This window comes from Choloepus didactylus, chromosome 3, assembly GCF_015220235.1.
Source record: "Choloepus didactylus isolate mChoDid1 chromosome 3, mChoDid1.pri, whole genome shotgun sequence".
Lineage (NCBI taxonomy): Eukaryota > Metazoa > Chordata > Mammalia > Pilosa > Megalonychidae > Choloepus > Choloepus didactylus.
Window position 1 is genome coordinate 184,330,632 of NC_051309.1, and position 23,372 is coordinate 184,354,003.

Consider the following 23,372-nt stretch of genomic DNA (forward strand, 5'->3'; position numbering starts at 1 on the left):
AGCACTTAAAGTATGTGTGCAACCTCTAAATCATGGAATCTAAACAAGGTATCATTTCCAGTATGTACTATCTTGCATGACATTGCTTCCCCCCAAGTACAACTCACCTCAATGACGGGGCTTTCGCACCTCAGTGACGGGGATGATCGATAAGCATCAGTCTAGGTGTGATAGTCTTCTTAAGGGACTTAAGGCAGAGGCACCATCCCGCATTCTGAAAATGATATCCTGAAAGAGAAACCAAGTCTGTCTACCCAGCAGCTCAGTCCAACTTGAAAGGGGGTCTGGGGGGTATGCTGAGACTCCCACACCTGACACCAGCTTTTGGCTGACACCTCAGGCTTGATTACGTTCCACCTCGGGCAACGCCCAGTAAGGCAGGCCCACACTACCCAGATGAAAACAACAAACTGGTTTCTGAACCCCGTGGAAACGGCGGGCGGCAGCGGAGGGAGTGCCTGGATTACAGCTTCTCCAACTTCAAAGAGGTAGTTGCCAGCGGCCTCGGCGAGGTGGGGGCTGGGCGGCATTTGAGACAGGGAGGCTACCTGCCTGCCACGTCCTCCTGCCTCGGAAGGCTGGCTCTAGAATCCGGGGGACACGGGGGACACAAGGAAACTGCCTGGGACTCCAAGTCCGGGACTCCGCACCCCAGTGCCCCAGAATCCCAGAGATAGTGGAGAAGAAGGAGGCGCGTCAGACACGTCACTAGCGCCGGCGTGTGACGTCAGCGCGTGGAAGTCGGCGCGTCTGCGGGGGAGGTCGGGAAGGATAGGAGACGTGAGGCGCGGTGCGGCGGGGATTTTTGCTACTTAGTACCTGGTTCTGCAGACCTTGGGAGCTACTGGCAAGGGGAAGAGATAAATAAAAAAGAGGAGTATAAAGATGTAAGGTGTTAGGCCGAGCTGAAGGCAAGAGCTTACTAATAGAAGCTAATTTGGAATAAAGCATATTATAAATTTGTTCCACACACATTACATAGAGAAAGGGGATTTTTTTCTCTGCTTTATAGCAAATTCCTTAGAGATGCCACACTTTTAAAGTAATTTTGCTTAAAAAGCAAGTTTTTTTTTTAGTGTATTCGGATGATTAAAACAAGGGAATATTTTTAAACCTTGAAATCTTAAAAAATTGAAAGGCATGATGTGGTTTTCTATGCTTTTACATCTAATGTGTATAAATTACTTGTCTGTATATATTGCAATGTTTGACAGTGTAGTCTTCCCTGAAGGACTTATGGAGATAGTTAGGAACGTATTTCCCAGAAGCTGTAGTAAGAGATCAAATCTGCTGTGGTTCTGAGTAGTCCTTTGGAAGGGTTACGTTACCCAGAGTGACCAAGCACTGGGGAATCCAAACTTGAAACTACAGAGGATGGTGGCTTGTATGCTACTTTAGTTGTGTTCCATTTGTTTGTGTTGTACAGTGTTGTACTATGTACCTGTGTTTGAAGAGATCACAGATTTTGCCAGTGTTACCCAACCAAAGCAGTGGATTCTTTGCCCGATGGGCTTAAATGACCAATTCCTGAGACACAGGGATTTCAGAGGGAAAGAGTTTATTGCTAGGTGCAAAGCAGAGTAGCAGATGGCCTATAGGCCCAAAAATCTGTCTTCCCAAACTGCAGTAATTCTGATCGTTTTATAGTATTAAAAGATGGGCATGTTTCAGGAAAATGAGCACAGTGGCTCCAGATGATGTAATTAAAGATGAGCTAATTATTGAGCACACGAAGATTGATTACATGCTTAGTCACAGAATGTATGTAAGAAAATGGTGGCCTTAATATGGTGATGGGTGTGATTTTTATTATAATGAGTTATAGGTGACTTGTAGGTTAAAGTCTAAGTTACTGTGCATGTCAGGCAGGCCCATTTTGGTTAAATCCAACTTCAGTTATCAAGATAACTTTGGACTTGGGGTGGGTTCATTTTGGGCTAACCTGAGACCCTTCATTAGTAAACACTAGGGGCTGTCTTTAGTGATCATAAGATGATAAAGTCAAAAAAACAGATAAAATGGGTACAAGCGAAGCTTAGTCACCAGGTTTTTACAATCACAAGGGCACAAGATAAAGGCTATACAATAACTATCAGAGATCAAGGCAGCTGGATGACAATTCAGAGATTTCAGTTATTTCTCTCTGTCTACTCTACTATATCAGAAAGTAAAAAGGACTATCTATATAATGATTCAGTAATTGTAATAAGCCTTAAATCCTAACTTCTCAGTTAAAAGAGATCTCAGAGATCAAATGATTCATTTCTTTGCTTCAAAGAAATCTACCCTCTTCTCCCTCCTCCTCTGTCTAACACACCACACAGCCAAGACCATCTTCTCGTGCTGGTCTTTGGTTTAGTTGTTTGTAAGAAATACTTTATTACCAGCATGGAAGTTTAAAGTTTTTGGCTTCTTTGCCAGAAGGTGGCACTGCTAGTTATCCAACCAGGCAAGCTGGAGAAAAATCTGCCTTGGTTTATCCCTTCAGTCTCCATGGAGGAACAGAAGACCTGTTTTCTTCATTCATCCCACTTCTGGGCTAACCTCCTGTGACCCTTCCCACCCCCAGTTAGTCAGTAGGAATTTTGGTATCTGAATGCACAATAACTGTAGCTCTACCCACTTCCCTTTGTACAGCAAAGCAACAAAATCATTGCCAAATGCTAATCTAAGCAAATTCTTTTTTTGCTGCTTGCATGAAGAAAGGTTAGTCTACCTCCTGAGATAATTCTTTAGACTTCTGTCGTAAACTATTGGTGGAAATATAAACTGCTGCAGTCATTCTAGAAGGCATGCTAGCAATGTACATATCCTTTGACTCAGCAAATTCACTTTAAGATCAAGTGGGAAAAGATATATACAAGGATAAACATTATTGTTTATAACCAGAAAAATTAGAAACAATGTAAATGTTTAACAATACCAAATTGATTAAATAAACTATAGTATATCAAACAATGGAATACTCTGATGCTGTTAAAAAGCCTGAGCAGGATCTATTTTTGTGGACATACAAAGATGCCCTTGATATGTTGTTGAGTAAATAAAGTAGTTTAATTTAACCTGGATTAAGAGGATTACCTGAGTCTGTCACTTTCTGGCTCATGTATTTCTAAAGAGTCGGGTTTTTTTTCCTTTTAAGAGACTGTTTTTACAGTCTTTTATTCTCTTTCTTTAAATATTTTATTGGATTTTTCTTCAAACAACAAAAATAGACTTTGCTCCTTGCAACAACTAGTGACACAGGCCTACAAAAATGAGGCCTGCAGCCTCTTCCAGAACTCATCCCTGCACTCACGCTCCCTGAAACCTGTGTTAACAGTGTCATGAATAACCATCTACATTTTTCTCTAAGCTCATAAAAACATAATCATGTATTCATATATATGTTTTAATCTTTTAAAGTGGGATTATTTTGCAACTTGCATTTTTAAAATTTAACAATATATAATGACCATACCTCCAGAGATCAACTAATTCTTTTTAATGATATTAGTATTCGAGGTCTGAATGTACCAAAATCTATCAACCATACCCCACTCAACAGACATTGAGATTCTTTCCAACAGTATTGTTATTTTTGAAAGATAGATTCCTAAAAAAATGCATTTGCTGGGTCAAATGTATGCATTTTTTTTGCCATTTTACTAGATATTCCTGCGCCTTAGTTACTTATTGTTGCATAATAAATAACCCTAAAACTTAATGGCCTAAAACAACGATTGATTATTTCTCACAATTTTGTGTTCAGGAAATCAGGCAGGGTTCAACTGGGTGGTTCTTTTGCTCCACATAGCATGAACTGGGATCACTAGGCCTCATTTCAGCTAGAAACTGTGCTGAACGGGACAGTCCAAGAAGCTTCACTCACTTGTCTATTTCCTTGGTGCTGTTGCACATCGCCTCTCTTTTCTCTACATGGCTGACTTGGGCTTGCTCTCAACAGTGTGGTCCCAGGTAGTCATACCCCTTAGATGACAGCTGGCTTCAAATAGGGAAGAAGTAGAAGCTGCCAGTCCTTTTCAAGGCTAAGCCTGGTACAGATAAAAACATCACTTCTGCCACATTTTTGATCAGAGCAAGTCGCAAGTTCAAGAAAGATTTACAAGAAGGGAACGAATCAATGGTGATCATGTTTGGAGACTATCTACCACATCCTGGATTACTTTTCAGAAGTTTAAGAAATTCACACTCCCAATAACTTTGCATGAAAATTTCCCAATTCTACTAGCACTGGATGCTTCACTTGTAATTTTGCCAATACAATGTTGCAACTGTTCCCATTAGTCATTTGAGTTTCCTCCTCTGTGACTTGCCTGCCTTTCATATTCTTTGCCCCTTTTCTATTAGATTATCTTTTTTATTTTAATCAATTTGTAGGAACTATTTGTAAAATAGAGATATTAACCTTTTATCATATTGTGGAAAAAGTGTTTTCTGTCATTCCTGTTTTGACTTGTGTTATGGTGTCTTTATCCACAGACAAATGTATAAGTTTTTATTTGATCAAATCTGACAGTCTTTCTTTGCCATTTAGGTTTCTAGTCTTGCCAAGCAGATACTCCTTCACCCCAAAGTTATCCAAATAACCTAAATGTTCATATGTTTTAATTAATTGTTTGCCCTTATATCTTTAATATATTTGAAAATTATTTTTATGTTATTAATGTAAGTAGACTAGCTTTGTATTATTTGGGAGGAAAGCCAATTATTCCAGAACCATTCATTAAATATGGTTCCCTTTTCCACAAGTTTGAAATTTGACCTGTATCATATACTAAGTTCACCATAAATATTTGTATCTATTTCTGGATTTCTCTTCCACTTACCTATTGGGCTCTTCTTCATTATTTTTCCCAATTGGAAAAAAAAAAAAAAGTTTGTTTTTATAATCAAGAAATACTGTACCAGTATTTCCAGTTTGAAAAAAGAAATGCCAACACTAAATTAATTTTTTAATTTATGATAATTATAATAGAACTTGGATACTAAAGAAGGTTATAAAGTTATACTTATGTGCCTCTTTTCTGGTCTAATCAAATGAAAATTTCTTTAACCTTTATTAATAGTGGTAGTAAAATAGAGTAAGTAGAAAGGGACTAGCAGTACTGCTAAAGTATTCTTCTAGAAATTTGCAGAAAAAATATTCTTTCATTCATTCCTAATGAATTGAGCACTTTGCTAGATTATGGTGAAGACATCAAAACATGAGTATTGTTATTAGTTCTTTCTAGAAAGCAGGCAGCAAACTGACACCAATTAGAGTATAGTCAACAAGACCAAATAGTTGGTAGTAGAATTACACTGAATTTTCCCCTTTGTGGAGTTATTATGTAAATGATAATTTTATTAAAAGACCACTGGTTTGTGTAAGTAGTGTGTTTGATCAAACTGCACTGATACACACAGTGATACTCTATGATGGAGAAAAGGAGTGTCTAAAACCTTAAATAGAAGAAAATTCAGATCTCTTGCAAACATATTCAAATCCAAGGGAAAAAAACTAACAAGTCAGTGTCTTTGCATTTTGTGCTCCTTCTTGCTACATTCTAGGAGAGGAATTTTAAATTTTTAAACCATGCTCTTGAAAATCTACTCTAGCTAGCCTTATGTAGGTTGAATTTACCAATAGTTATTTGCATTTGAGATTTAAATAAAACTGTAGCAACTTGCTAAACTTCTGGATCTTAATCTGATAGGCTTTGCTTAATACACAAATATAAAACATATCTAGCAGGTTTTTTGAGTTTCTGGCTTTCTAGATTGGGTCACTTCCAAGGGTTCATAGGAGAGTCAGCTATCCGAAAAGGGTGATCATAATCTATTTCTAGGAAGAATAAAACAGAACATTGAGCCCGTTGCTGTGCAGAGCCCGAAAAAGGAGTTACCTCAGATTGAATTAAATAGTTTACAGTGTAACAAGTTCCACTGAGGGTTAGGCAGGAGTTTTGTAGGAAAGAATTTCAAGAAACTAGAAGATTTCCATTTCAAAAGCTTCAAAATGTCATCAGGTTTTGATAATGGATGGTGGTGATAGTAGCAAAACACTGCGAATGTAATTAAGGCCATTGAATTGTATACTTGAAAGTGGTTAAAACAGGACATTTTTAAGTTGTATATATGTTACCACAATGAAAATTTTTTAATGCAATAATGAGTTCAAATCTCTTAGGGAGAGAGCTGTTCTCTCCTAGGGAAAAAGACAAAGGACAAAAAAAAAAGGTTATTTTCAACTATTTCCCTGATGCTGGTGGAATCAGGAAGATATCCTAGACTAGAACTCTGTCACTTTTTACCTAATACATCTTAATCCCTCTCACTCCCTCTTGCCCATGTGTAAGAAACATGATAAAATCAAAGTTCTTTTTCTGAAACAACTCACAAAGACTTAAAGCAGATCTGTACAGCCTCACTCATTTCCCTATTTTTCCATGGGACTGTTTTGAATGTATTTTTTAGGTCGTTATGGGAAATAATCCCATTTCTAGATTTTTTATTTCAAGGAAAACTCATAGCAGCCTGACTGGTGCCAGCAAGAATCTGGAAGAAAATGAGATATTATTCCCAGTGCTCTTTTTGACTTCTTTTGCCAGTTCTAAAAAATGGCGTCACATGGCCTCCTACTCCTAGAGTAGTAGTAGAATTGCTGGCAGAAGGGAAAGGCATGAAGCATCTCTGCTTAGTGGCAACATCTACCATTAGTTTCTCTGTTCGCGTATGCCACGGTGCCAGCAAGACTGAACAAGCCGTTCTACCATGGGAACAGGCAAACTCTCACCACTGTGGGTTAACACCTTTGTCTTCTTCTGGGTTAATCCCCTTTGTCTTTTTCTTCTTTCTCCCTTTCCTTGGGAACTTAAGGGTTTTGTTGGTTGGTGAGTAAGAGGGTGGGTTAGCAATTAGGTTTGTGAGGTGGTGGTGGAGAGAGAGTAAAGCTAATTTGAATATTGATTATGAGAGTTTTTGTTACTGCTTCAGCTCAGTTCTAACCAAAAAAAAATCTGATTTAAAGTAGAAGACCCTGTCCGTTTTCATATAATTTAATTTGCTATGTCTCCAAATACTCCCTGTAGGCTGAGGACTTTTTAAAATGGATACTAAGACCTGCAGTCAAAAGATGAATTAAGCACCCTGCAGTAGGAAAAATAATGCAACCCCTTAAAAAAAAAATAATGTCCATGCCACTTGCTCTAATCCCTGGAAACTGTGAATATAGTAGGCTACATTGCAAAGGAGAATTAAGGCTACAGATGGAATTAAAACTGCTAATCAGCTGACCTTAAATTAAGGAGATTATTTTTGATTATCCAGTGGGGCTAATTAAGGAGATTATTTTCGATTATCCAGGGACCTAACAAGTGAAAGCGGGGGTGGGGGGGGGGTGGGGGGGGCAAGAGAGTGAGAGTCATAGTGAGATGTGAATATGGAAGAAGGTCAGAGTGACATAATATGAGAAAGACTCAATCCACCATTGCTGAATTTGAAGATGGAGAAACCAACGAACCAAGAAATGCGAGTGGTCTCTAGAAGCTCAAAAGGGCATGGAAGCAGAGTCTCCTCTAGAGCCTCCAGAAGGAAGCAGCCCTACTAATACCTTGATTTTAGCCAGTAAGAAATGTGTTGGACTTCTAACCTTCAGAATTATAAGATAACAAATGTATGTTGTCATAATATTTGTGGTAAATTATTACAGCAACATTAGGAAACTAATGCAAACTTCTATTCCCTTAAGCTACCAGGAGCAGCTGTATGGAACTGTATGGAGATCAGGCTGCTTGGCAAATTCATTTTGCATGGGAAAAGCCCACAGAAAGATCTGGAAAAACTCCTTATTGGGAATTACCTCACCCTAGGAAACTCCCTTTTAGTCATCCCATTGAAAGAAGGTATCTGTTAAGATCAGACAGGAAACTTCTGTAGTACTTGCTGAGAAGGAACCGAGATAAAACTGAAAATATTCACATTAGGGCACATACAGAAAACATCCAAGGGATCTAGCTGTGGTCCTTAGCCTGTGTTTCCTGCTATCCATCTATGTTGAAGATGAGATTTGTCATCACCAGTTTCCCTAACAAAATTACCAGGGGAATTACACAGAAAGTTCTTTTCCAGGTGGAATTGATTGGATTTATTTACCAACCTATCACACAACACATTGTTTAAATAGCTTGCCCCATGTAAAATGCAGTGGTTCTGATCGAGCCCTGGCTGCATATCAGCACCAACTGAATAGAATAAAAGTACAGACCTTCAGGTCCAATCTTGAAACAATTCAGATTTCTAAGTGGAGATCAAGCAAGGGTATTTTATAAAACTCCCTTGATGTTTCTGATGCAAAGTGAAGGTTGAGAACCATTGGTTCAATGAGTATGTATGTCAGAAACCATGCATTTTAAAATAAAGAAGCCCTTGTGTAGGATTAAGATAATGCGTAACATAAAAATGATAGTACAGAAAACAAATGTACAGGTAGACTTGTTCTTGTCCCCTTATAAGAGATCCTGGGGATAATCCCCCACATAAGCGCTAAGGTCTCTTGACACTATAAAATAAGGATTATTCCTCCTCATAGAAAGCAGATAATGATTGATTGACAGACTGTGACTGTTCTCTAAATTCTCAAAAAATATGCCTCTTTCTAAAATTAGTATCCATATTACAGTGAGAGAAGAAAACATAATCTCTGCAAATCCCTTGTGAAAAATTCCACTTAGTTAAGAAAAGTATTTGCTTGCTTTTCCAAATTTTTCTAAAAGGAATCTAAGAAACTTGTCCAACTGTGTCCCAAGTAAGAAGATAAAAGAAAATTGTGTCAATAATAGGGTAGGGATAAAGGAGTAAGGAATGATTTGGGTTTTTTCTTTTTTCTTTTTTTTTTTTTTTTTTTTTTGAGTCAAGAAAATGTTCTAAAATTGGTAGTGATGGGATACTTATCTGGCAGGGGAGACACCATGATCACCAAGGTGGTTTTCCCGGGGCGAGGCTTATCCATTGCACTCTGGATGTGCTAGCTCCTGCGATTTCCCCAAATGTGGGAAACTCGACTGCATAATTTATAGTAGTGGGGGACTACATTTGCACCCTCCTTTTAACAAAAAAAGAGAAAAAAAAAAAAGAAAAAATTGATAGTGGTGATGAATGCACAACTACGTAACTATGTGATGATATTGTGAGCCACTGATTATATAATTTTGATGGATTGTATAATGTGTGACTATATCTCAATAAAATTGAATTATTAAAAAAAAAAGGATGGAGGCATGTCACAGGGACACAAGAACCAACAGGAAAAGCCTCCAGTGACTACAGCTGGAGCAGTAAGCAACAAAACAAATGGCATAGGGCTGGATTACAGCCAGAAGTATAAGATTAATGTCCTTGAGTCATCAATGGGAGAGAAAATACAACTTTGCCTTACAGAAGTAAATAATATATATGTGTAGTTAGTGTTCCCTCCAGGAGGTGGGTTAAAGTAGGAACTGTCTAGTCGCAGAAACCCAGCAGACACGACCTTAAATGGTGGTGACAGCTGACGTCACTGTGATGCCACGTGGATGGTGAGTACCCCTGATGTGATATGACGAGGCCCTTCACCTCTGCGGTATCCTCTAACAAAACCCACAACCATGAGAAAACATCAGACAGACCCAGTTGGAAGCACATCCTACAGCATACCTGACCAGAACTTCTCAAGGTCATGAACAACAAGGAAAGACTAAGAAACTGCCACAGACAGCAGGGCACTGGGAAGACATGACAATTAAATCCAATATGGTCCCCTGGACTGGGTCCTGAGACAAAAAGAGAAAGTTAATGGGCAAACTGGTGAAATCCAAATAAAGTGGTGCAGTTTGGTGGGGAAAAAAAAGATAAGAGTGCTCGGATACTACCATTTTTCCACAAATTCTACCTTGATAAAAGTAATGAAAGAGAGCACAAGAATCTTGACTGTACTATGAGCATCCCACCATGTCACATCACCTCTGAAGCCCAGGACTATATTGGTTGAGAATATTCAATTTTGCTCTAGAAGAATAGAAAGAACTAGGTTGGATGTGTTAAGCACATATAAGTAAATTACTAACCTGTGTGACATGTAAGATAAAGTAAATAGAGCATATGCTCTACTTAGATAAAAAAGGCTGGAAGGACCAAGTGATACCTAATGTTTCTGAGGTGCTAAATATATGAGGCATGAATATTCATTAAGCCCTCTGTATACATGACACACTAAATATATATAACACACAACCTGCATAGATTTTAATTCTGCCATCCAATGGTGATGCTCATACTGGCCCCATGTGTCCTGCCCAAGAATTGCAAAACCCATACCAGTTTAGCAGGCTAATTGGCAAACTACAGCTGTAGTCAGGCATTTTCTCCCTGCATCTCCATTGTTAATGGCTTAGTTATGGCACCTCCCTTCTCTGGGACCTTTGTTCAAACCTGTACTCTGGTCCTAATTACCACACCATCAACAGGAAGGCATGTGGCAAAAAGAAAGGCAGGACATATGGATATTGTATACCACAGGATTTAAATCATGAGTCTTTCCAACCTGCTTATCCCCTATCCTGTGTGTTAGTTTAAGTGTGTTCATTTTCTTCCCCACTTAGTTCTCTCAGCATGTTTTAGCCTTTCTTTCCATGACCTCTGGAATAGTTTGATAGTAGGCTATCATTGCATCAAGGTGATTTTCCACACACCACCAAACCAGTAATAACTGGGTATTTATCGATACTCTATAATAAACAAGAGTGAAACCCTTTTGTCTGAAATCCTATAATTTCCATCTCTTTGCAATCAAAAGAATACCAGTATAGACTTTCCTGGTGACAGGGGAGAGAGTCCCTAGTTTTGGTAGGTCCTAAGTTACATCCTTACAAGGCTTTCTAATCTTTAAGGCTTTCCAAATAAACCAGATTAAGAGTTTGTAGAGTGTTCATTGTGGTGGAGTACATTTTAACTGCAAGAAACTGAGTTTTTTTATAAGTGGCCCTCTTTTATTACACATGTAGAGAGAGTCACAAGACCTCATTGTTCCAGGATTAGGTACTGAGACGTTTTGATGTTTTTTGTTTGTTTGCTTGCTTTAAGTGGCGTAGCCCAAGATTCAGAGTTAAGGAAATCTATTGCCTAAACTCCTATAATGTTAGGAGTTTAGGCCCATGACAGAGAGAGGGAAAGGGATTTCTGAAATGAAATTACACTGAAATAAACCTGATTCATGGGCTAATGCTGGTGTTGATCAGGAAGTGAATTGTAAATGATGGTTTGAGTCTGTGATGGTTTGAGGCAGCTGCTGGAAGCAAGTCAGATACAAATTTACAGATATATACATATTGAAGAAGCTGGTGCTCAAGCCTATTAAGGCATAAAACCCTCTTGGTTGAGGTTAATACAGGGGATTTCCTTTTTTAAAAAAACAAACAAACAAAAAACTACAGTAGTTTGTAAATTAAGGAGCTCTCTATCATCACCTATGCTTGGTGGTCATATATTTGAATAGGCATGTATTCACTGCCAAAGACTCAACCACACTCCTGAGGCCCCTCACCTGAAGTGTGGTATGTCACCTCACTGCCACCACACCTTTTTCTGGAGAAGTGCAAATGTATCAGTGTTACCAGTGCCGCCAGCCTGTGAGTGATGATTTGGCATCTGGTTGCATTGCTTCACTGCAGCCTGAATCCCTGCTGCCTCACACTGTGAAGCTACCGGCACATGGTCCAGTCTGACCAATCTGGCTACCACACTACAGAAGTGACTGCTCAGGAGCTCAAAATAATTTTAGGAGCTCAAATAGCTTTAACTTGATTAGAAGCCCCTTACACCAAATGTAGTCCAGGGAATTGGACAAGCTACCCTAGAGGACCTGCTCCAACTAGAGCTAGAGATACTAGTACTCTTGGGAATCTTGAACCAGCTTCCACACTTTGGATGATAATCCACCAAGACCAATTTTTGGTCAGCAGTGGTGCCTTTCTGTTGTTGTCAGAGCACAGAGAAGGAATTGAACATCATTGGACTCAGCGTCAAAATCTTCATGAGAGTTTGGGGAGCCCTAAAAATGCAGTGAATGGATTGGTGAGATGGGACTTATTGACTTTCTGATACAACTGATAAATTGAAGCTGGAACATTTCGTATTGGGAATTGCGTGAAGCACACAATTCAGTCCACAAAGAATGTTGTACCGAGGCCATGGAATCTATCATGGCTTACTTCTGAAATCTTAAACCCCAGTACAATAATCTTACTTTTCCAGTTTATTTCCAGTTTTTCTAATCTTGGATTTCATTGTGACTACCAATCCTTCAACCTTTCCCTGTTCACATGTCCTCATTTTCTTCCCTGGTTGGTCTAAACCTCTGTGATGGTTAGGTTCATGTGTCAGCTTGGCCAGGTAAAATCTATTTTAGTTTAGTAGGCTGCTGAAAGGAAATAGGTTGGCTTTTTTTTCTTTTTTTGGTATTTCATTTCATTTCATTTTTACATTTTTTATTGTGAAATATAACATATACAGAGATGTGATAACTTTTAAAGTATAATTTAACAAGCAGCTACAGAACAAATTTTGAAGCATGTTATATGTCACTGTTCCACCATTGTCAGTTACTTAGTTACTTCCTTCTAGCTATTCTAGTACCCTAAAAACTAAAAACAAACAAACAAACAAAAACAACTATGTATATAAAGATTCAGTATTTGTAATCCTTTGTTAAATCCTATCTTGTCAGTTGTTACCCCTCTCTAATTTCATCACTGTCTCACTCTTCAGGGATATCTGGGCAGTGACCAACCTAACTTGTTCATATTGGATAGGGGTGTCAACATTATGGGGAAGGGGGGTGCGCCTGGTTGATGTTATTGAAGAGGCTGTAGCCTCTGGATTGGGGACTCCAGAGGAACACTCTGTGGGATTTAAATTTTTGAAAAGTACACTGAGGGAAACTTTTATAGAGTCTCAGATAGGGACCTAGGTATTCCTTAGTATTTTTCATGACTACTGTTGGTTAGGGCTTGGCATACTGTGGGCATCTGTAATATCTAGCTGGAGCTTGCATATCAGTAACCTCCAGGATATCCTCTCAACTCTATTTGAAATCTCTTAGTCACTGAAATCTTATTTTGTTACCTTCTTTTCCCCTCTTTGGTCAAATAGGCATTCTCAATCCCATGATGCCAGCTCATTCCTGGGAGAAACATATCACATCACCAAGGAGATTCACTCCTCTGAGAGTAATGTCCCTTGTGGGGGGAGGGTAATGAATTTATTTGCAGAGTTGGGCTTAGAGAGAGAAAGGCTACATCTGAGTAACAAAAGAGGTTCTCTGGTGGTGACTCCTAGGCCTTATTATAGGTAGGCTTAGCCTCCCCTTTACAGCCATAAGTTTCACAAGAGCAAGCCTCAAGATCAAGGGCTTGACTTAAAGAAGGGGGTTCCTAATTTCACATAGCATATGTCTGTCCAAGATAAACAATATCTCACATTATCTTCACTTAGTTGTACAATCATCACCACTCTCAAATTTTAAATGATTATCATAACCCAAAACACCCCAAAGTTCTTATCAGCACCTAGCTATTTATCTCTAGTATTAGTGTGGTACTGGTAAGGTATTCCTAATAAATATAGTCTATGTGATATGTAGTTTTTCCCATATACCATTGTGTTGTTAACTCTTTCTACTAGTGTTACACCCTAAAGTAGATCATGCAAGCACTTGTGGGAAACATACCTTTAAACAAACCCTTTCAATCATGTTAACCTTCAATGTGGCACTGATACTTATAATCCCATTAACAAACCATCATCACCTCTGTCCATTTCCATACCTTTAAGTTCACCTTCATTAACATGTCTGTACATATTAGGTAATCATTCCCCCTTCACTAGCTTCTGACTATCTTTAGTTCCCCTATATTCTACATTATAAGACACTGATTTTACATTGTTCAGGGAGTTTATATTAGTGATAACATACAGTTACTCCCTTTTGTGTCTAACTTATTTCACTCAGCATTATGTCTTCAGGGTTCATCCTTGTTGTCATGTGTTTCAGGACGTCATTCCTTCTTAAGGGTGCATAGTATTCCACCATATGTATATACCACATTTTGTTTAGTCACTCGTCTATTGAAGGACACTTGGGTTGTTTCCACCTCTTGGCAATTGTGAACAATGCTGCTATGAACATAGGTGTACAAATATCTGTTCATGTCACTACTTTCAGATCTTCTTGGTATACACCAAGAAGTGAAATTGCCAGATCATAGGGTAACTTGATATCTGGTTTTCTGAGGAACCCCCAAACTGTCTTCCACAGTGCTGTACCATTATACATTCCCACCACAATGAATAAGTGTTCTCATTTCTCCATATCCTCTCCAGCATTTGTTATTTCCTGTTTGTTTAATGACAGCCATTATTATTGGTGTGAGATGATATTTCATTGTGGTTTTGATTTGCATTTCCCTAATAGCTAGTGAAGATGAACATTTTTTCATGTGTTTTTTTAGTCATTTGTATTTCCTCTTCGGAAAAATGCCTTTTCATATCTGTTGCCCATTTTATATTTGGGCCATTTGTACAATTGTTGTAGAATTTCTTTATATATCCTGGATATCAGTCTCTTATCAGATATTTGGTTTACAAATATTTTCTCCCCTTGAGTTGGTTGCCTCTTCACCTTTTTGACAAAGTCCTTTAAGGTACAGAAGCTTTTGATTTTGAGAAGTTTCCATTTATCTATTTTTTTTTTTTTACATTGCTTGTGCTTTGGATATAAGGTCTAAGAAGCTACCTCCTAACAATAGGTCTTGAAGATGTTTCCCTATATTATCTTCTAGGAGTTTTATGGTACTGTCTCTTATATTGAGGTCTTTAATCCACTTTGAGTTGATTTTTGTGAAGGGCATAAGGTAGGGGTCCTCATTTATCCTTTTGGATATGGATATCCAATTCTCCCAGCCCCATTTGTTGAAGAGACTGTTCTGTCCCAGTTCAGTGGATTTGGGGGCCTTATTAAAAATCAGTCAACTGTAGATCTAAGAGTCTATTTCCAAACTCTTGATTCAATTCCATTGATCAATATGTCTATTTTGACCACTGTGGCTTCATAGTAGGCTTTATAGTCAGGAAATGTAAGTCCTCCCAGTTTGCTCTTCTTTTTTAGAATGTTTAGGTTGGTTTTTAACCATGAGAACTTATTAGCTTACAAACTTACAGTTTTGACATCATGAAAATATCCAAATCAAGGCATCATCAAGATGATGCTTTCTTCCTGAAGATCGGCTGTTGGTGATCCTGGATTTCTCTGTCACATGGAAAGGCACATGGTAGCATCTGCTGATATCTCCTTCTCTTCCAGGTTTTGTTGCTTTCAACTTCTCGCTTCTGTGGCTTTCTCTCTCTTTGTCTGAATGTCATTCTATTATAAAGAATTCCAGTAAGAAGACTAACACCCACCCTGGGCCGTGCCTTAACTGAAAGTAACCTCATGAAAACTTACTTTCAATAGGTTTATACTCACAGGAATGGATGAGCTTTAAGAACATGATTTTCTGGCGTACATACAGTTTCAAACCACCAAAACCTCTTAGTGTATTATTTCTCCCACTCTTGCAACATCAATGTCCTCATCCCCTTATTGTTCCATATCTGACCTGAAAGTATCCAGTTTGGACTCAATATAAGCATCTGTTGCTCTTGATTCTATTCCCTTGGATGCTAAACATATTTTAAGGAATTTACGCAATTGAACCCATTAGAGTCATGACAGATTTATGTTTTCCAGTCCCAGCAAAGGCTTTTCCTCCTTTGGCAATCCTTTTACATGTTCTCCTTTTCCCCATAGCAGTTGTCTCACACCTTCACAATTCTGTAGTCTCTGCTCCAGCATCACTTGTTCCTTTTGTCAGACGATTGCCCATGCCTTTTCTGTCACAGAGAAAATGTAAGTTATCTCTCCACCTCACCATCACCTCCTCTTCTCCAATTTTAGAAGAAAAATTTATTTTCCCCAACATAAAGCTAATCCCTTCATTTTTGTTTTATACAGATTCTCATATGAATCCTTTTTGATTACTAGATATTCCCACTTTTGCCTGTTTTCTTTTTTCAACCTCTCCTATACTGAAGTCTTTTCCATCATAAGATAAAAACATAACAATTTCTGTCCTGTATTCACCTCTACTTACCACCTTATCATTTTCTTTCTCTTTATATCTAGGTTCCTTGAAAAAACAATAAATTCTATTTTTCTCCCTTTGTATATCTTTCACTTATGCTTTAACTATGTCAGTAAGGATTCTGACTTCACCATTCCACTAACTTTACGGGAAAAAATCAATAATGACTTCCTAAATGGCAAAGGCAATGCATCCTTTCCAGTTTTCATCTTATCTGAATTCTAACATTAAACACTGTAGACCACTCTCCTTCTTGAAACTTAGTCCTATCTTGGATTCTGTGATAATACTCTAGCCTATTTTTCCTTCTAAACTTTCGCTATCTTTTAGTGTCCTTATATTAGTTTGGATGCTTGCTGCTGCAAGTAACAAAAAAATTGAATTGAAGCAAGTTTAAATAATGTGGGAAGTTAATTAGCTCACAAAACTAAAATGTCCAGTAATTGGCCAGAGTTCAGGGAGGATGTTACTAGGTTCTCTTTATCTTTGCAATTTCTGTGGCTCTTTTCTTCTCCATTATTAGGCTCACTTACAGGCTGCTGCCCCAATAGTTGGAAAATGTCAATATTAGTCCCAGACCTCACATTTTTACAAGGATATTGTTAGTTTCTTGTCAATATATCTTTCCTAGGCACTTAAATTTCAGTTTCATACTTTCTGCTAAATCAGTTATTACTCCTCCATCTGTATCCACTTTCTAAATACTTCTTGAAATCTTTCCTTTTTCCTCTTCTGTTTTATCATTGCCAGTTTATACATTTTCTATTTTCTATTTTTTTTTTTTTTTTGGTTTGAAGCAGTATTTATTTATTATTATTTTTTTTTAATTAAAGTTAAGGAAAAGACTTAGCTTTTTTAAAAGTGAGAAGACAATATTTTTAAACAACCAAGGACATGATAAAGTTAACATAGAGTGCAATAAGTTATTTTGATAGAACAGACTTTTTGCCTTTTACATTGATTATTCAGGAAAACATTTTATAACATTTTACTAAAAAATAATGTAGGTTTCTGAGGCATGGAAGCTTAGAAAACAAATAATATTTTTACACATTTACAAAGTTTTATTTAATATAAAATGAGTAAACATAGTTTTATTTACTAGCTGAACAAGGCTGTTAAAGGGACTTTGTGCTAGTGTCATGGGTTTGTTTGTTGCAATTTAAACCTATGGTTTCTATTAGAAAAGGCCTGAGCTTTATCAGGTTGTCATTTAGCCAGTTTGGGGTTCTTTAATTCATCTCCCATTCAGATAAGAGTGTAGGGACAGACAATGATTTAAAAGTCAAGAGTGCTTAGTACAAATTTTAAATAAACAATCAAGGACATAATAATGTTAACATAAAGTGCAAGAAGTTATTTTGATAAAAGAGACTTTTTGTACCCTATACTGATTACTCAGAAAACACTTTTACAACCTTTTATTAAGAAATAACACCTCAATAATTTAAGGACATTTTTTCTTAATAAAAACAGCAAGAGACCTTAACGTGAGAAGCTTGCAGTACAGTGAGGAATGTTTTATATTTTATGAATTATTAGGCACATACCTACAACATTAAATTTTAATTACTGCTTTGGGTGGTGGTTAAAATATTTGATGCTATTTTGTTTTATAAAACCACTTTTTTGTTTAAATTTTGAGGTTCTATTGTTAGGCACTGTTATTACTAGTTTTTACCATTTTTTAACTTGACTGCAGAAATAATTGTTTTCACAAACTTTTTACAGCTTTCTGTATCTATCTTTCAACCTTGATTACAGAAATAAATTTTCCACTCTACAAACCTACAACTTTTTGTATCCATATTCTATTTTCTATTTTGATGATATTTTAGGATGACATAAATGTATATGCTCATTCTGCCATGTTTCAGGGAAGCCAGAATGACCATATTTGACAAATTATTTTATTATCAGATTCTTAAAAAGAATTCCTAATGCACTTAAAATAACACCCAAAGCAATAGCATAAAAATGCAGTATATTATAGAAGGAGGTAAATGACTTAAAGAACAAATTTCCAGATAGCTAAAATTTATCTCTTCAAAAACAAAAAATTTTGTCATTTTAGAGAACATATGCCACTCATGGCTCATGGCTGCCCCAAATCTTTTGAATACCCTCTGCACATTTTGAGAGTTCCCAGAGTGTAACATCCTTCCAATATCAAGTTTTAAAAAAATATGTGTCTCAGCCTCTCTTGCTATAAAATACAGATAGTTAAGTTGTAATAGATTATAGTACGTAATAGATTATACTGTGGTAATAAACACCCTCAAACTCTCACTCTTGCTAATGCTACGCATCTATCATGAGACAGGTGTGACTCTGATACATATCACCTTCACGCCAGAACTCTAATGAAGCAGCCTCTATTTGGGACACTGCTGGTCTGTCTCATGGTAAGAGGGAAAAAGAGACTTGGAAACTGGTTCTTAACACTTCTGCTTGTGCCTGCATTTCATTAGCCAAATCAAGTCATATGGCCACTTCTGAGTTCAACAAGATGGAAATATATACTTCTCCTGTGGAGGGGAGCAGTGCAGGTAACATGACCAAGGACAAAATCAACGGGGCTAGGAAGTAAAATCCTCTCCCAGGGAAGGACTTTAATATTTTGAATAATAATACAGTATACCACAGATCCCATCATCTGGAGTTATTTACACAAGATTTGATTTTAAAGTGACTTACATGAAAAGAGGCAAAGCAAGAGGGTTTTTTTTTGTTTGTTTGTTTGTTTTTAGCAATGATCATGGCAGAAGCAGCGTCATTTTAAATTCTGAAGCTATGGAAGTGGTGTCTTGATTTGGCAAGTGTCCAATTACAGAAAAATTAGCAACTCCTTTGGCAATCCTGTTCTCTGTTATGGTTCTGGGAATAATTCTGGGAATCTAAGGCTAGAGACTTTTCTGTAGTCCTCTAATGATTCTATAATCTATCTCTAGTCTTTTTTACTAGCGAAAGTAAATTTGTTGTTTGTAATAAGAACACTGATCAGTAAGACTTGTAACTGGTACATTATAATAATAAGTATCAAAAGTGGGTGCAGGCAACAGATTTTCAAGGACGGGAAACTGAAATTTATTTTCTAGCCTGGTTGAGTTAGAAAGCAGTGTGGATCATGAGATGATGGGATCCTGGAAGTCCATGGCATGCAGTGGTAAAGTTACTTAAATTTTTTTGCACATAATATGAAGTATATATCAAAAGCAACACTTAAGCAAATTGAGTGACAGCCATGATAATTTACCATGAAGATAGTGAAGAATACAAGAACTGTGTGATAGGCTGGCTATTTCTAGATTGCACTGGATAGATTTTTTAAAAAGGAAAAGAAAGAGATTTGAGATTTTAAATCCTCAGCTCAAGGTATTGTCAGAGATAAAGGGAATTTTTATGATTTCCCATTAAAATATATACCTCATCTAGTTGCTGCAAGGGAGAGGCTAAACCTACTTATAATTGTGCCTAGGAGTCCCCCACAGAGAGCTTCTTTGCTGCTCAGATGTGGCCCCCTCTCTCTCTAAGCCCACTTGGCAGGTGAACTCACTACCCTCCCCTGCTATGTAGGACATGACTCCCAGGGGTGTGAATCCCCCTAGTGAAGTGGGAAACGACCCCTGGGGATGAGCCTGGACTCAGCACTGTGGGTTTGAGAGGATCTTCTTGACCAAAATGGGGAAGTGAGATGAAACAAAATAAGATTCCAGTGGCTGAGAGATTTCAAATGTAGTTGAGAGGTCACTCTGGAGAGTATTCTTATGCACTATGTAGATAACACTTTTTAGTTTTTAGTGTGTTGGAATGGCTAGAAGGAAATACCTGAAGCTGTCGAACTGCAACCCAGTGAACTTGATTCCTAAAGACAATTGCATAACTATGCAGCTTGCACAGTGTGACTGTGTGATTGTGAAAACCTTGTGGCTTGCACTCCCTTTATCCAGTGTATGAACAGATGAGTGAAAAAATGGGGATAAAACTTGGATGAAGAATAGGGTGGGATGGAGGGGATGGAAAGATTTAGGTGTTCTTTTTTGGTTTTCTTTTTATTTTGGAGTAAGGCAAAGGTTCAAAAACTGATTCTGTTGATGAACACACAAATGTATAATGGTGCTGTGAACAATTGATTGTACACTGTGGATGACTGCAGGGTATGTGAATATATCTCAATAAAATGGTATTAAAAAAAGTAAATGAATAAAGGGAAGGAGGAGGGAAATGGGGAGTTTTGGATGTTCTTTTTTATTTTAATTTTTATTTTTTGGATTAATGAAAATGTTCAAAGATTGAGTGTAGTGATGAATGCACAACTATATGATGATACTGTGAACGACTGATTGTATACTTTGAATGATTGTGTTATGTGATTATATCTCAATAAAATTGCATAAAAAATCTATCTCATGTATCCATAGGGCTTACATAGCCAGAATGCAGACAAAACCCAATCCTATATGTTGTTGAATTATGAGTTAAATTCTTATGCTAGTCAGCAATTTCTCTTTCCCAATAAACAGGGACCATCAGAAGCAGCTTTCTCTTACCTGGCAGGGACAGTGGTACATCTTCATAGTGTACCTCAAGGCTATATCATTTCTCTGGCTCTGGGCCATAATTATCTTCAGAGACCTCAACTGTCTTACAGTCTTTCCATCAATTTTGAGATCTGCTCAATATCTTTCAAATAAATTATTTTTCTGCTTATTTTGGCCAGATGTTTTCTGTTATCTGCAACAAAAAACCTTGACTACTACAACAGGACCATTGCTAAAAATAGGAAACCCCCAAAAAAGGCAAGAAATAGATATCAATTACAATCCTTCCAACAAAAGATGAATTTGTGGATGTAAGTTTACAGACTTTTACAAATACATATACATGTGTCAAAATGTAAGAAAATATTATTCATCATTTGCTTTTTAATGTAACAATATACAATTATTACATTACCATAACAATTATATAATTGTAAACAAATAACAAAATACAATATCGGAGATACTCATATTTAATATGAACTCCATTTGATATTTTTGTTAAGTGTGACTGAGAGCTATTTACTAGGTTCAAAAATTCAGTCTTAAAAAACCATGCTTTTTAAAAGAATGTTCTTGTTCATGGGAAATGTATATTTGAATTATATTGTTTGTTCAAGGATGTGTGCACCTTGCTCTCATATGTTCAGAAGACAGAGCAATAGATGATGGATGATAGACAGGGAGGGAGGGAGGGAGGGAAAGAAAGAAATAGTGGTGTGACAGGATGTTAAAGTTGGTGGATGGGGTATCGGGGGAGGGGGGGTTGGGCTATGGTGGAGTTCTGTGTATTGGTTTTGTATTGTTTTTGCAACTGTTCCTGTAAGTTTGAATTTACTTCAAAATAAAATTAAAAAAAAACCATGCTTTTGCACTTTAAAATAACTAAAAATTCCCTGTAATAAAATGTCTGATTCCATTTTTTCTTGTTTCCTGACAGGTTTTAAGCCTCACATCTATCTTCTCCTTCTGCCCCTTATCTGTGCAACCTGATAAGCCTAGCTGCTTCCTCCTTTGATGCCAAGGGAAAGTTTAAACCATGGGCTGGAACCCTCACCTCAGCCTCATGCCCTACTATTATTAAAATCTCAAGGCAGTGTCCCCTTTCTAGCCATTTTCAGACCAACTTTGGAAGTCACTCTGCTTTACCCAGAAAGTCTCATTATGTGAGTAATAAACCTTTCCATACTCTCTTTGTGTGTGTTTATTGGGTGTGTGTGTCATCATCAGTTTCAATATCTAAACCAAATTCTGGGTGAGGGGTCCATCTTACCTTTGTAGAATGGCTACAACACCCTCCAAATATAGTACTAAATGCAAGGTGGATAATCTTTGGAAGTATAGCAGTTAGGGAAAGCCACAGATAATGTTGTCTAGAATACTGGCTCTGTAAATGTGATTTTCAGACCAGCAGCAGCAGCAGCAGCAGCACTTGAGAACTTGTTAAAAATGCAAATTCTTAAACCTCATCCCAGACGGTACTAAATTGTCTTGGAGAAAGCCTAACTCTTCTTGGATAGACTGTTAGTAAAATTCTGGACTTTAAAGACACTGCCTGAGAATAAAAAATATATTTACAGGCACCCCCAAGGAGCTGGGGGAAAGTGCGGAAGTGTTGGACTTCCTCATCTGGACTGATGCTGATGTTGTCACAAAGATTAGGACTGGTGGTTTGATGTGTCGAGCCCTCTATCATGGGACATGCCCTTATGAAGCTTGTTACTGCAAAGGAGAGGCTAGACCTGCATATAATTGTGCCTAAGAGTCTCCCCCTGAGTACCTCTTTGTTGCTCAGATGTGGCCCCCTCTCTCTCTCTCTAACTGGGTCACCTTGACAGGTGAACTCATTGCCCTCCCCCCTATGTGGGACTTGATTCCCAGGGATGTAAATTTCCCTGGAAAGGCAGGATATGACTCCCAGGGATGAATCTGGACCTGGCCTCATGGGTTGGGGAGTATCTTCTTGACCAAAAGGGGGATGCAAAATGAGACAAAATAGTTTCAGTGGCTGAGATTTCAAATGGAGTTGAGAGGTCACTCTGGTGGACATTCTTATGCACTATAGGGATATCACCTCTTAGGTTTTAATGTATTGGAATAGCTAGAAGTAAATAGCTGAAACTATCAAACTCCAACCCAGTAGTCTGGATTCCTGAAGATGATTGTATAACAATGCAGATTACAAGTGGTGACAGTGTGATTGTGAAAACCTTGTGGATCACACTCCCTTTATCTAGTGTATGGATGGATGAGTAGAAAAATGGGGACAAAAACTAAATGAAAAATAGGGTGGGATGGGGGGGATGGTTCAGGTGTTCTTTTTTACTTTTATTTTTTATTTATTCTGATTCTTTCTGATGTAAGGAAAACGTTCAGAAATAGATTGTGGTGATGAAGGCACAACTATATGATGGTACTGTGAACAGTTGATTGTACACCATGGATGATTGTATGGTATGTGAATATATTTCAATAAAACTGAATTTAATTAAAAAAAAAAAAGACACTGCCTGTGAGGGCTCACAAAGTAATGAGAAACATGTTACTGGAGACTGAATGAAGGGGGATTCTTGTTATATAGTGACAGAAGCTTAGCGACATCGACTCCTGCAATTATATGGAAAGCAGAACTTGT

At 37.6% G+C, this 23,372-nt stretch overlaps 1 protein-coding gene, 1 long non-coding RNA gene and 1 other non-coding gene across 19 annotated transcripts in view; 2 read left to right on the forward strand and 1 right to left on the reverse strand.

Annotated features, from left to right (window-relative positions):
• NEK1 (NIMA related kinase 1) overlaps positions 1-705 on the reverse strand; it is a 351,041-nt gene extending 350,336 nt beyond the window's left edge. For 16 of the 17 annotated variants that reach the window (XR_005215994.1, XR_005215995.1, XR_005215996.1 and 13 more), the window contains exons 1-2: positions 549-704; positions 108-228 (exon numbers count right to left, since the gene is read on the reverse strand). The gene's annotated coding sequence lies outside the window, so the exon portion shown is untranslated. Of the gene's footprint in view, positions 1-107; positions 229-548 lie in introns of all 17 variants that reach the window. The other variant, XM_037830997.1, reaches the window with a different exon arrangement.
• Positions 424-21,884, forward strand: LOC119530013. The gene is made up of 3 exons (XR_005215997.1): positions 424-488; positions 20,917-21,048; positions 21,678-21,884. It is a non-coding gene; the product is annotated as an uncharacterized LOC119530013 (long non-coding RNA).
• Positions 8,927-9,088, forward strand: LOC119530709. The gene has a single exon (XR_005216098.1). It is a non-coding gene; the product is annotated as a U1 spliceosomal RNA (small nuclear RNA).
• Positions 21,885-23,372: the final 1,488 nt, after the last annotated feature.